We start from the raw sequence: 13,351 nt of genomic DNA on the forward strand, positions 1-13,351 counted from the left end.
TTTCTTCACTTCTGTTGCTATTAATATAGTCATACAATGACCCAGCAGAAGCATATTCTGTTACAAAAGAGGAAAAAATATGCTTAAATTGGCACATTTAATAACACACGGAGGCACAATAATTAGCCATCTTTGATTTAAAAAATTAGCAAATTTGATGTTACCTACCATGTTGCAATAGCAAATAGTCTGAACAATGCATCATCCAGATACATTAACTTTAAAGAGGTACACTATGGTTTATGAATAAAAGTTTGTGAGAATTGTTTTGTGTTTTTGTGTCAATATTGTCTCTTGGTGTGTCAATTTCATTGGTCACTGACAACTTCTAGGTTGTTGGGTTTTTTTCTTTCCAGTTTAGCTTTAGAGAAAGTGACAGACTCAAAGTCACCCAGCTGGCTTCAGTGCCTAAGGTAGACTAGAACCTGGGTCTATCCATTCCCAATCCAGCACCTTAACCATTATAACTTGCTGGTTCTCAAATATTAGGAAAATTGTTTTAATTTGGGAATAAAACACAGATACAAAATATTAATAAGATTTTTTTACTCTGGTGGGATTGATATAAAGAGTTTTAAAATAATACATTTAAATAAACACATAAATGAAATAACATTTAAATATATATTAAATAAACACATTGATACATATGCCTCATTAAACAGCAAAAGAACTAGCCAGCAAAAATTAAGAGACTGCATAATCTCTCCCTAACATTATGAAATGGATGTAAAGATGACTACACATGTTTCTCATGGGTTAAATAATCAGTCTTGACATTCTGGGGTCAGATTGTGTGTACCATGAAAATAATACTAACCCCATTAAATGTAAAGAAATTCATAAATAAATTTGATGAAACTAATCTAAATCATAATTATGCAGCCTATAGTTTTGCCCTGCATGTTATTAAAAGATGGGTGTCATGAATTCATACACATAAACACTATTCTTGATACCTCTGGGAACAACAACCAGAAATTACATCACCCTCATCATCCTCATTTGCATGCATCTACCAGTTTGGTTTACTGGTTAAGGCACCAGGCTAGAAAAGGGGAGACTGTGAGTTCAAGCCCCGCCTTAGCCATGAAAGCCAGCTGGGTGACTCACAAGGTTGTAGTTGTGGGGAAAATAGGAGGAGGAAGGAGTATTAGGCATGTTTGCTGCCTTGAGTTATTTATAAAAAGGTAGGATACAAATAAATAAAGGTAGGATACAAATAAATAAAATAATAAAAATGACATGTTTTTTTCCATGTGGAGACATAAACTTAAAAGAGTAGCATAGCTTTTAGTAGAACAACATGATATTAGCAAAAATATCTTACATTAGCCTATATATTAATTAAATCTAATACAACCAAAATGTATTCAAGTGAACAAACACAAGACAATTTTTTTTTCACTGTGACAGAAGTATGGCGTGAAGCACATCCCTGAGCATTAACCCATATTAACTACCGTTAATTTCATTTCACTTTATGGAAGTGTAATTTCATTTACACTTATCCAAAACTCACCCATTTGATGTGTGTGTGTGGGGGGGGGGGGAATCCTTTGCTAGAAGAAATTTGCATCTGCTTTAAATTTACTAAATTTAGCAAATCCTTCAAGTTATCAAATAAGAGGGAGGCCTTGAAAATACTATGCTTCTTCAAGATAGACAGACAGCCTTCAAGTAAATCTTGACTCTTGGCAACTGCCAAGAGTGGTTACGGTCAAAGTGGTTTACCGTAACCTTTTTCGTAGGTCTGAGAGAGGAGGACTGGCAAGGTCCCCAAGCTAACTTCACCCCTAAGATCTCCCATTCTCCTGGTTTCTAGTATTCTGGTGACTTAGCCACTACACCAAACTGGCTCTTAAGCTACATACCGTAGCTCACTTGGAAACAGAAAGGCAAGCATTCAGAATGCAACGATAAGCACATTTAAAAATGTGAAATATATTCATATTAATACCTCAACACAGAGAGACACGTGATCTGAAACAGAATCTTATATAGAATATACAATATATGTTGCGTTGTTGTGACCAAACAATACCAATCACTGTACTTTCTAATCAGAGAAGGGTAGTAGAATCAGGAATGGGAGGATGCATGCCAGAAGAAGAAAAAGAAGACTTAAATATTTTTGCCTCCACCAGCATTACTGTTTAAGCAAAAAAAGAATTTCTAGCTGCTTCATAAAGGCTAAAGAATATGGGGGGGGGAGCTCAGTTTTTTAGTGGTTCCCACAGAGGGAAAAGCTATAGAATATAGATCCTGCTAGGCTCAGTAGTGGCAAACCTATGGCACGGGTGCCAGAGGCGGCACTCAGAGCCCTCTCTGTGGGCACGCGTGCCATCGCCCGAGTCCTGGGCCTTCAGCTGGGTTTTATAAAACTTTTTTTGCTTTAGGCCTCCGCCGCCATGTGCAAAAAAAAAAAAAGGTTCAATCAGTCAATTTCAACTTCTCGCGGGAAAAAAAAGATCTTGCAAAGTTGGAATTGATTGATTGAACTTTTTAGTCCCACCCAGTCTGCCGTTACCACCACAGCCATGCCCACCCAATGGGCCACACCCACCCAGCACACCCACCCAGCACCCGACGATGCATAAGTGGGTTTTGGGTTGCAGTTTGGGCACTCAGTCTCTAAAAGGTTCACCATCACTGGTCTAGTCTATTGATAGAAGAAGTGAGATTGCAGTATGTTTTCAGTTCATGAAAATAGCTCATTTGGCCATATCTCTAATAGGCCTAGATTTTTGTAATATTGGCTCAAGATTTGTATAGAGGCATATCCCCCCTCCCCCGGAAAAGGGGTAGTGTCTTGGCTCTGTAAGTATGCCTCACAGCGAATTGAAAACTAAGCTGTAGGATTTGCCCCCAAGTTCTCTTTCTGTCAGTAGAATATAATGGCAAAATTGCTGTTTCTTATATCACTCTTATTTTCTCCACATTGACAGCAGACTACATAAGAATAATCTACATATTGTTCTCTGTCCATTGGCACCATTTAATTAAAGCAAATACCATCCCTGCAATGTGCCAATTTTGGTTTCACAGAAAACACTCCAAACCCTACAATTAAATAATATTTGCAGGAGTAAAGGAATTTGTTTTTTTCCAAATTACATTAACATATAGTTCAATATGAAAAGAAAGGAAGGTTATTCTTTTAAAAAACCACAAGTATATAGCCAACTACTGAAAAAAATCAGTGTTTCAGAAATTAGGGGGTGTGTAGTGTTTTCCTCCTCCTAGACATCGAATGGACATTGATACGGTATCAAACCCCCAAGTTATTGCCGCGGTATTTTGACTTACTATAAAAACACCGAGTTATGCGACTCATAAAGACGGACAAGTTTTACGTTGTTTTCGTGGTCTACACTTATGTTTTGCAAGTATTAAGATATTAATTGTGTTTTGCCTCTTTGAATCATTATTTGTATCAATAGTTGTGCTCAAGGTAGCTAGCAAGAACAGAAATTCAAAAATCACCATTAAACCTACAGATTATACAGGCTAACATTTGTCTAATTAAAGCAATTAAAGCATCTTTAAAAACAAATATATATAAAAAAGAGCTAATGGCTTAAAAACAAATGTTAAGAAAGTGAAACAAATAACATCAAACAATTCATCAAGACTCACCTTGACAGACAAACCGGTTTAGAGCTTCCTTATCAAAACCCTGCTAAAATAAACATGTTTATATTTGCTGACACAATGATAACTATTATTATTATTATTAGGAAAGTACACAACATTCCTTTGCACACTGGAAAAGCAGCTACTAAAAAGTTGTTTCCAGTAATGGTGGGTTCAAAAGAAGAGCAAGTCCTGAAGATCTCAAAGTTTGGGAAGATTTGTATAGGAGAAAGAGATTTTTTTATATAGCCTAGTTTGAAATCCTATACAAGATTAATGAGACACATTACATTAGGTCAGGGGTAGGCAACCTTGGCTCTTTTATGACTCGTGTCTGGACTTTCACTCCCAGAATTCCGGAACCAGCATGGCTGGCTCAGGAATTCTGAGAGTTGAAGTCCATGAGTCATAAAAGAGCCAAGGTTGCCTACCCCTGCATTAGGTTGTTCAAAATGGAGGACATATGCTCTCTGAAACTTTCCCTGTGTCATCCTACATTACCTGAAGTTTCTGAACATACTTCAAACACTGGCGAAGTATATGATATTAATCCAAAGTTGGAATGGAGACCTGGGTGATGTACTAATAAATGTCCTGAACTAGATTCACATCTATCCTTAACTACAGAAACTGGTTCCTCCTAAAGCATCACCATGTATGGTAAAGATAAAGATTTCCCCTGTCCATTCATGTCCAACTCTAGGGCAAGGTTCTCATCTCCGTTTCTTGGCCAAGGGAGCCAGCATTGTCCAAAGACATTTTCCGTGGTCATCTGGCCGGCATGGCTATACGCCAAAGGTGCATGGAATGCTGTTACCTTCCCACCAAAGTGGTATCTATTCATCTACTTGTATCTGCATTCTTTTGAACTGCTAGATGGGCAAGAACTGAGGCAGGAACGGGAGTTCACCCTGTTGTGCAGTGTTCGGGTCTCAAACTCAGGCTGTCAGCTTTCCAGCTGACAAGCTCAGTGTCTTTAACCGCTGAGCAGCAATCTAATAATAGCAGAAGGAGGTTCCGATATAAGCCACAGATTTCCTAGACGAATGCTAGAATATCAATCTAAAAATAATTAGGTAATAAATAATAAAGATATATGATTAGATATGATATTTCCAAATGTGCTCCTGGCCACCACTAAAATGTTGACAAAGACAGCCAGTTGAGGGAAGTGGAGGCTTGCTCACAAAACAGCTTTAATCCTGCAGTATGTTCAGGCAAAGAAATCACATAGATAAATGCAATGATAAATGCAATGCTTCTAGCTTATGATAACACTTTTTTTTAAAAGGTCACAACCACTGAAAATGAAGCTACAGCACACTGCAAGTTCACCAGTCCATACTATGAAGACAATTAAGATACAAGGTAGAAGCTTCTGCTTGTTAGCGATTGTCTTCAATCTTTCAAAGGTATCTTTGAGAAAGGATAGGAATGTCACAAAGCAGTGGCTTTCTAATTTAGCAATTCTAGAACAATTGCACCCAAAATTTAGAAAATGTTAACATTAGAACTATCAGAGGCATAGGCTCTATTTTATCAATTAAGCATCAGAGATGAGTTTGGCCCCAACCCTGTTGGTCTTCTGGAAGGCCCTCAAAACTTGATTTTCTCATTGTATTTGGAGATCCCATGGAAGTGTGGAGCCCATTAAATGACTAGAATAAGTTTGATTGCATTCTTCTGTCTTTTGTAATTATGGTTGAAGGAACAAAGCGAAAGAATGGATTCCTCATTCATCCCAGAACAGTTAAGATGATTAACTGAAAGGCCAGGAATTGTAGCCAAATGAAAAAATAAGGCTTATCACAGTTTTGGGTTCCTAAGACTTCTCCGTTTTTCTTCCAATGGATGTTCTCACACGTCTTTTTAAACAGGAAACAACAACAACCAGAAAGTTCATTCACAGAACAGACGGTTACTCTAATCTTTTCCTATCTCCCATGAATATATGAACAGATAACTCTCTTACCCTTATGTTAATCATAAATATAACTTCCATCACTGGCTACAATCAAACAAGGATAGGACAGGCTATTTACATTTAACTACTTTGCTGCTTCATGTTTTGCTATAGCTTTCTGGTTCTCTAAGTCATAGAAATGTTTATCTTTTGTTGCTCATTATCACTGTCAATAAAGCTAGAGAAATCCATGGCAGACGGAATGGCTTTAACGTGAAGTAAAGCCTGAGGACAGGAGGAAAAAAGGAAGAGTGAGATGATTAAGGAGAGATTTACCGGAAATGGCTAATCCTAGAATGCTTTGGAGAAAACTTTGTTAAATATTTATCTATGACTGTACTGTACCTGTAGCAAGTAACTAATTTTCGAGTAGGTTCCAAAAAACAAAACTGAATGAGTCAGGAACTGAGTATATTGGAATGTCTAGTTTTTATTTATGTCTTTATTTTTAAGAAATGTATTCATTGAGAAAAACATTTGTCACTACTTCAAAATCTTACCTTGATGTAAATCCTTTTTTTCTATCAAACCCAGCAGTTTATGAATGTCATAAATCCACCCAAAGGCAAAAACAACAAAGCAAAAAACAACCCAGTTTGTTCTAACCCCATTTCAAGAACATCCCAAGAAAAAAAATGATTTAAATCCCAAATCCATAGCTGAATAAAAATTTCATTGGGACCAACCACCAAATAAAAGCTTCACTGGTTGGCCCCAATAAAGATAAGACCAGTTATGGATTTTTCTTAAAGATCAACATGTTAACAATTTATTTTTAAAGTTTGCTTATCTATTTGTTACAACACAGGTAGGCTGCATTTTCTTCAGGTTGAGATTAATTCTCAAGATCACATCTAGAAAATAAATTCCATTTGCTACTAGAGCAACTAATTCACACCATATTTAAGAAATTTCCCAGCATGAGGTACTTTTTCATGAGACAAAATTACAGGGTTAGATGTGCTTAACTACGGTAGCATTCTGAGTTGCAGAACATCACTAAATGATTACTAATATTTATCACTATTTCATGAGAGTTCATTAGTGTTATTATGGCAAGAATATTTACCATGTCTTGTTATAGGACTAATAAAAGCCACTTTAATCAAGTGCTCCATTACCAAAGTAATAACCCCACCTCCCACAAGAGGAGCTGTGTAGGAACATTACTCAGACAAGCACAAATGCACTGTAGCAACCCAGAACATTAAAAAAGGAAACAGATTGCCTATACAACTTCTTCCAACAAAAAGGATACCCTCTCAACTTTATCAAAAAGTGGCTGCCCACTCAACGCACTACAGCACAGCCAACACAAACTATGAAAACGATAATACTACCAGGCATCAGAAACCTCGCAGAAACAACCAACAGACTATTACAACCACATGATATCATTATAGCATGCAAACCAACTAAAATCCTTCAAAACATTCTAAGTAAACCAAAATACCTAAGAAAAAAAAAAACAGTAGTCATCTAAACATACAATGTAAGGACTGCAACAGCTGCTGTGTAGCATCATCAAGCAGAAAACTAGCAGAGCACATCCATGAATAGAGTAAGAAGGCACAATAAAAGCACCTTAATCTTACAGCACATGGACAGACTTAAACATAGTTTAAATTGGGCAACTGTGAGCCTCCTAGACCAAGCTAAATCCAAAAACACTAGAGAATTTCTGGAAATCTGGCACTCAGACACATCAGCCATCAATAGACATGTAGAGATAAACCACACTTACACACCATTCAAAAGAAACAATAAAAAAAATTAAGAAGGAAACAAAAAAACCCACCCCAGAACACATCTTCTTCAATAGCCTATATACCCAGAGAAGCAGGGATTAATAGCAGACAAACAACGAAGGAGAAAACAATATCCTAATCAAAGTACTACCAAGGAAACACATAATCAAGCTGACAAACAATCAAGCAGAAAACAATACCCTTCAAGGATTAGCAAGGAGAAAACCACACTTCACTAACACTAACAGGGCAAGCTATTGTATACAGTATAAACAGGAAGAAAACCCCACACCCACCAGCACTGAAGATCTTACCTAATCGGGTAATGGAGCACCAGCAAGCAACCAAGCTCAGAGAGCACCAAGGACTCCTCAATATTACAGGAATAGCAATATTGTTTAGAAATGACTGCAGGCAGATGAAGATGAATCACCCAAGTGTTCTACAGTATTTTAAAGTTCTACTGAAGTAAAATCCTGGGAAAGTTGTAACACAACAGTTGTTCTCCTGCAATGTTTCTAAAAAGTGCTTCTTCCTTTAGTTTTTTATTGCATAATACAGATCAACCAGACATACGCTAACAAAGAAACATGTAATTCCTATACACTAATTGTTAGCTTAAGTCCAATAGCCACATCCTATCACTCAGCCACCCAGCCCCAATTGTATATAAAAAGATGTTTCCTTCAAGTTATGCTTCAAAGTGACTTAATGGACAAATCCATGTTGTTTTCTGACAGTGACAACAGTTAATGTAAAGGCTTGCTCATTCCTTCTTCCATGATTTTTTCATGTTTCCAGACTAAACTACAGCCCTGGTATTTTCAGATGGTCTCCCACTCAAGCATCAAACAGGCCCATCCCATGTTAGTTCAGAGGTGGTCAACCAGATCAGCTATCTGCCGAAGCCAAGTAATTTTGCAAAATGATTTTGCAGACATGGCCACGGAACTTCTTGGGCAGTAATGTGAAAGTAATTTGTCAATGTTTAAGGGTTGGGGGGGTTGGAATTTATTATTTTGTTCTAAAAAAAATACATAGACCACTAATACATTCTATTGGGGGGAAGGGTTGTTAGGTATATACAGATTTTCCCGTATTGTATAGCCTGTGCACACACTGGGATCTTGCATGTGTATGAAATGTATTACCCAGAAGGATTACGAAAAAGGGATTAAGATGTTCAAAAATAACTGTTTGATTATGCAACTGATTCAGCTTACTACAGCTTTCACTTGATATGTGGAAAACAGTGCAATGTTTTAGATCCATTCTACGCATCTTGGTCTGAGATTTATATTTCTGGTAGAGGTTTATAGATACTGTGGTATGTGGGTATTTTGGTCAAAATTCTCTCTATTAGTAAAATACTATGGACAATCATTTGAGCTTCTTTCAGATTTTCTCCTCCATAAGGGCTATCTTACTGGTAAAACTTTTACCAATAACATGAACTATTGGTGCACATATAATTTATCTTAATTCTGTAAGTGTGGCTTCCTCTCATTCTTTGACACAATGCAATGTATTCATAACTTAAGGCCTTAGTACGTGTGCAAAATATCTGCAGGCTTCATTAGCAAGGTACAAAACAATTCATTACATTTTTATATCTGATATTTCTATTTCATTGAAATACTTATAGCAATATAACAATGGGAAAATATAATTATCAAATACATATTTAATGTAATATAATATTAACAATCACCTTGGAATTAAAAGTATAAAAAATTGTGTAAAATATGGGAAAATGCAAATATGTCTTGAAGTATGTATCACAAAGTAACATAAAAGTCTTTTTTTTGTCAAACAGCGACATGGCTGCAAATCAGGTGCAAAAATCATTTTTGACAATCCATGCATAAAGGGTCAATTAATCATTCCTGACACTGATAAAATCTCACTAGCAAGGAATTTTAAGAAGCACAGGTAGCTTAAGTAGCGGGGGTTTAAATTGTATAAACTGCTCAAAATATTCTAAGGTAAATCAAAATCTGTTTATAATTACATGCTATAGCTATGTTTATGCTCACGGGGCTTACTGGAGATAATACTATCAAATTTGTGAGATTTTATTAATGTAACCTTACAATAAAGTAGAATTAGTTCATCTGTTTGCATTTCCTATCCGGTCTACCTCATAAGGCTGGAATCGTGCAAGTCTCAATTTACTTTTCCCCTTCCCTTTACAGCAATGGTGGGATTCAGCCAGTTTGCACCAGTTCGGCAGAACCGGTAGCTAATTTTTTGTTTTCCAGGCCCAGAATGGACTTCTGGAAGCAGCTTCCACACAGAGAACTGGTTGTTCACATATTTGAATCCCACCACTGCTTTACAGCCAAAAAAATAGGGAGGGTCTATTTATACTGAGGTAAATGGAAAGAGGATTGCAGAATAATAAGGTGACCAACTTTTTTACAATGAGAAGGAGGACACAAATAAATTGAAGAAAAAAAAGTGAGTCTAATGCGTGCGTGTGTGCCGTGTCATGTTTCAGTAAGAAGTAAACAAAACCACTTGCGTGCGGCACACTCTTGCGCGCGGCGCACTCTCTCAAAACAATTCTGTGCAGAGTGCATGCGTCTCATAATCGCGTCTTGCCGCACTGTACCGAGCCTTGATGAATTGTCATGTCAAATACAAATACGTCACATCATACGCAACGGATCGGATTGGCATCGATCGAATACGGAGATTTACAGATTAGTCTTCAAATATCAAAAAGGAGGACATGTAGGAGGACACTTTTCGAGAGAGGACTTATAAAAGAAGGACTGTCCTCCCTAAAGGAGGACGATTGGTCACCTTAAGAATAAATAAGATTCATATAGTCTCATATCAGTATAGTTTTAAGAGGAAAAAATATTTTTTCTGATCATTCTTCCAGAAGCTTTAAAAAAATGTAGCTGTCAGTGTAATCAGCTACAGTGAAATTTGAAAAGAACATAGAATAAAAATGGAGCAAATAAGTAAATAAGGGTACAATGAATACATCAGTTTTAATCAGGATGATAGCTTTTGTTATTTTATTTTAGAGTATGGTTTTCAAAAATGTTCTCTAGGAAACCACAAGAAAGGGTTTCATAAAAAGTACATGTCTTTTTTGTTACAGATACTTATTTTTTTCTCTTGTTTATTTAATCACCACAGAAACACTTTTCCGAGTTCTTAAAGTCGTAAAGTTTGTTTATTTAACGGTACAAGTTTAGGATATTTAAATGTTACATATTAATAGTGTTCAGCAACGAAGAAAAAGTTCCTGAAAATATTCATTTTTCTTCATCTCTTAAGAGCAGTGGAAATAAGAAATTTTATTTTAATTCCCTATTATCAAATCAAGCCAAAAGGATGGAACCTTTACTGAAAAGCTGACAAAGAGCTTAAGGCCCTCTCTTCACAGCTCATTTCAAAGAGGTATTTGGAAATAAAGCGAAGTGCTGAAATGTTTAAAAGGCATGGGACATAAATGTATCATCTAAATCTGACTGTGGTCCAAATCTAACCAACTGTTAAGTCGAATGTAGGTACACTTCTGCCTAATAAAATTGAATCAAACACTTTGCATCCAAGTCTCCACGTGAGCTTTTATGCAAACTTCTAAAGTGCAAAGAATCCTGGGGCAGAAAAGCTATTCTGAGAGCTTTCACATAGTTCACATAATTAGGGAAACCACTTCCTTCAAAACAGTTGAATTTCTTCTGTGGAAAGAACTAGCGATTTGGGTCACCTCTTTTACTTCCTCTTTCAGGTTTTCCAGGATAAGAAGTGGCTGTGGAGGACATTATGATATATATATAACTGATATGTGTGTGTGTGTGTGTGTGTGTACAAAAACTGGTGTATATGTGTGTGTATGTGTGTGCGTGCACACACACACACACACACACACCAGTTTTTGTTTTAAGGATTGAATTTGGGCTATTCAGAAGATCACTCATTTGAGAGCTACCTTTTTTCCCCCATCCTTTGGTTCCTTCCTTTACCCTCAAGGTCTCTTTTGCACCATGAGTGAACATAGTTCAAAATGCCAGTTTAAGGGCAAAAGAAACCTAGTTTATGATTCATAAAGAATGGAATTGTATTTTTGCTTTGTACTTTTGGGGATGAATGTATAATTGGAAAGGGGCAGAAATGACAATGCGTTGCCCTCTCTACCCTGATGTCTTTTACCAGTTCTAAACACTGATTGAGCCGAAAAAGGGGGGGGGGATCCAGATCAGTAAAAGATGATAAAGAATAATATTAGCCTTGCCTCTAAAAATAGCTATCAGTAACTTTCTTTCTTTCTTTCTTTCTTTCTTTTCTTTCTTTCTCTCTCTCTCTCTCTCTCTCTCTATTTTAAAAGGGGGAATTAATTAACCGGGGGGGGAGTTACTGTGTTTAAAAATGAATGTTAAAGCTGTGATCAGGTGAAGTGCCTTTTATTTCCAAAAGGCTTTCTCCCTCCAACCAGCCACTCTTATTTGCAGAGCAGATCCTCTTTCCATAGCATCTCTCTTACAATTAAAAATAAAAATGATTGCACAGACAATCTACGTAATGTGTAAAACAATTTAAGCTCTCAGGCATCTTTCCTCCTCCTTGGCTATCATCCAAGGTAAACTCACCGTACTTCAGCCTTCCCCAGCCCATCACCTCCCCCAAAGGGACTGCAAACTCTTTCCAGGTTGGAGGGAATTATGGAGACACCTGGTAAAGCAAGTGACTATCCTGAAACTGACTTAAACTTTTTCTTGGATTCAGTCATTTTAGCACAGGGAACAAATATTTTTGAGAACTGTTGTTGTATTTCCTTCATACATAAACCAAGGCAGTGCAAAATATAGCCTTGGGACTACTGGGCAATCCTATGACGTACATTTTTATTATATACAAACTCCTTTTTGCCACCGTAAAGAATAGAAACTTTTTTTTCTTGAAATGATGTGTAGAATTCCCAGGGTTAATCCTGAATCAGATGATTAAGCCAAAGAGTAATTGTACTAAAGAATACAATTTGCCTACTTGGATTATAAGAAACCAATTTTTGAACATCATATTTCAACCTTTCCTTTTGAATTTTATCATCCTAAATTTAAAACAACTAGAACAGGGGTGTCAAACTCAATTTCATTGAGGGCCACATCAGCATTGCGGTTGCCCTCGGGGGGCCGGGTGGGTGTGGCCAGGGTGGGTGCAGCCTACTGGGTGGGCGTGGATGGAATGGGTGTGGCCTACTGGGTGGGCATGGCCAGTTCTACATCGTTCGCGTCAAGGGTGCCTGTGGGGGCCTGGGCAGGAGTGGGACAGATCTGAGGGTCTCTGGCAGAAGGGTGTGGGAGCGGGGCAAGCGCCAAGGCATGGTGCATTTCTTCATTCCTCACAAAGGATGACACCTCCCCAGCATGCACCCAGGGGGCGGGGCTGACACAGCAGGGGCTGGTTCCTCGCTGTTTCTAGACGGCCTTGTGGAGCTAGGACTGAATGCGTTTCAGCATAGATGGCCACCACAAAATTGTACATTGGCTCCTCCGGCCGACCCGGTCCCGGTTCCGTCACCCCCAGCAAGGGAGTAACAAAGGTCCTACCGAAGCACCCGGTGTACTTTGGTGAAGCGTCCGACGTAGACCGGGGGCCCGGAACACAAACTGTACAGACTTGATCTTGTAACTTGTTGATAAAAAAACTGGTAGCCAATTCAGACCATGTCCGTTACATAACGATAATTCATTCTCCCCTGTTCCTCCTTCTCACTTGGATGCATAGAAAGTAAGAAATACATCAGACAAGTTTGTAAGTGACCTTTCCTGACCTGCATTATGTCCAAAATCAGGTTTTTGTTCTTATTAATTAAATTTATCCCATAGTGAAGAATAAGAGATCTGCACGGCCTAGAATATGCAACTGTATAGATCCACACAGAAGGAAGGAAAATGAAGGAAATTGCAATTTTCCTCTTCAATATCTTTGGACAGCTGTCCAAACACCAAACCAAAAGCCTTGAAAAACCTTGCATAGGCAG

The 13,351-nt window shown here is 37.7% G+C and overlaps 1 protein-coding gene across 2 annotated transcripts in view; it reads right to left on the reverse strand.

The window, feature by feature from the left end:
* Nucleotides 1-13,351, reverse strand: part of MAP3K20 (mitogen-activated protein kinase kinase kinase 20) — a 113,305-nt gene that overhangs the window by 76,473 nt on the left and 23,481 nt on the right. The window lies entirely within an intron of this gene.

This window comes from Protobothrops mucrosquamatus, unplaced genomic scaffold (assembly GCF_001527695.2).
Source record: "Protobothrops mucrosquamatus isolate PMUCROS unplaced genomic scaffold, P.Mucros_1.0 scaffold_148, whole genome shotgun sequence".
In the NCBI taxonomy this organism is placed as follows: Eukaryota; Metazoa; Chordata; class Lepidosauria; order Squamata; family Viperidae; genus Protobothrops; species Protobothrops mucrosquamatus.